Below are 2158 nucleotides of genomic sequence, written 5' to 3' on the forward strand. Positions count from 1 at the left end.
GAAAAGATTCGCACGCGCAACAGCAGTCATTTTGATAGCAAATTATATGTTTCTGATGAACTCAGATCAAACAAAGATAAAAATGTTTATAGCAGCCCTCACAAGTTTCGATGTTTCGGAAATAAAGAACTCAGAACCTAATAATAACTCAAGGAGCTGAACAGCAAATAAGTGCAAGTCAAAAGTAAAATGGCTTCCAAACTCGAAGGACAGCATTCAAAAGTCCATAAGCATGATATCTAAAACTAGGAAGAGATGACTCATTTGAAGGGGATCAAAGAGGTAAGGTAGAAACTAAGATGTAGAAGTTAAGAGCGCAGATACGAGTAGTACTTGCGAGCTGCGAATTCAAATAAATAGTATATGCAGGATTTCACATAAGTGCTGGAGAATTTTAACAAAAACACCAAGAATAAGCCATTGGGGAAACTTTATCAACACCAAGTGGCTCAGCAGCGACAGGGTACTGTAATCGGGTGCTCCAGAACCGATGCGATCAGGCTCAAGACCAAATAGATTGTATATAACAGTCTCAAAGTCATGAAAAAGATCAAAAGGAGAGAGGAGTGATGAGAGGAAGCGTATTATTATTAGCCACCATTAAGTTTATCGATGCTTACGATGCTCACTCAGAGATGTGAGAATGCTGGGTTTGTTTGCAATAATCAGGAAATATTTCTTTATGCTTATCGATACAATATCAATATTGAGAACAGTTTAAAATGTAGACGAAGCACAGTGATTCTTAATTAAATATATTTAATGAGTCAAGGCTGGGGCCAAAAATCTGCCAATCAGGATTGGAACAAATCAGAGCCTCAAGGACAGCACCATCAAGGCTGGGGGCAACAACAACAGCAACCTGCGTCTAATTAGGGTTGGGACACCCAATTGTGGAGTCAACCAAAGGCCAATCAAGGTTGCAGTTAAACAAAGGCCGTTTCAGGCTGGGGGCAATCAAAGGCCAGTTAAGGCTGGGGAGAACTAAGCAATCATGTCTAACATCCCCAGCAGGTGCAATCACAAGGATGGGGGCAAGCACAAGGACAAGGATGGGGACAAGTACAAGGGCAAGGACAAGGACAAGGATGGGGGCAGCAACAAGTTTGGAAAAATCAAAGCGGCTGGGGTCAGTCATAGAATAAGCCTATTCCCCAAACCCAGCCTACTCCGATTCAGTCTACAGGGTTTTTTAATCCCAACATTGATTATATGATAACAACTGCATTGTCTGATAAAATGGCCCTCGATGTTGCGGGCGATGACAAAAACAAAGGGAAAATGATCATCTACAAGAAACACAAGTAGAACAACCAAAGATTTCGGTTTCAGGATTTCCAAGAAGGCAAATACAAAATAGTATCGAATATCGGGCTTGTTCTGGAAGTGCCAGGGAACTCAAGCGCGAAGGGAGCGCAAATAGCGACAACCATTTCCAGCAACAGTCCCAACCAGTTTTGGGAGTTCATCCCTGCAAAAGGGGCACAAAACGCTTACTACATCAAATCATTCTGCGGAAAATGCTTAGATGTTTTTGAACAGAGAACCGACAACGGCGCCAAAGTGATACAATGGGATTTCAACGGAGGTAAGAATCAAATATGGAAGGTCGAGCCTCTCTGATAAACTGATAAATCTAACCACGTATTAATTGTGCATGAGTATAGATGAATAAGAATATACTAAGATATGTATGGACACGTGTGAAATGAATGGGAATATATATTCAGATATACATTAAACTATGATTGACTATATGCGGCAATGGGTGCATTAATTTTGAATATGAAAAAATCCAACTCTGAAAGAATCAAAGATTTAATTCAAAGGAAGCAGCTCGTCCTTCCCAAGAATGTTGAGTCTAAAAAGGCAATTAGCTTCTCAGAAGGATATGCAGTCGAAAGGAAGATGATCTCGGAGTCCTTTTTGATTGGAGCATTATGCGGAGGCATTGTCATTGCTAAGGACGAACTTAGAAAATAATTAGTCCTTCACCTGATATACCTCTACGACCCTGCAAGCGGCCGAGAAACTAACATCAGTGGAAACAAATACACCGCTTATTTGAAAGATTATGAACTCGTAATTTTGGAGTAATGCATAGAAAGTGGACTTGTCCATATTTTCATATATCAACAGCTACAAGAATATTGAGCTC

At 40.4% G+C, this 2158-nt stretch overlaps 1 pseudogene; it reads left to right on the forward strand.

Moving 5' to 3' along the window:
• The first annotated feature begins 779 nt into the window (after positions 1 to 779).
• Positions 780 to 1623, forward strand: LOC148299442 (uncharacterized; annotated as a pseudogene).
• Positions 1624 to 2158: the final 535 nt, after the last annotated feature.

This window comes from Brachycentrus maculatus, unplaced genomic scaffold (assembly GCF_059751285.1).
Source record: "Brachycentrus maculatus isolate JH-2025_06_01 unplaced genomic scaffold, ASM5975128v1 h1tg001146l, whole genome shotgun sequence".
Taxonomy (NCBI): Eukaryota; Metazoa; Arthropoda; class Insecta; order Trichoptera; family Brachycentridae; genus Brachycentrus; species Brachycentrus maculatus.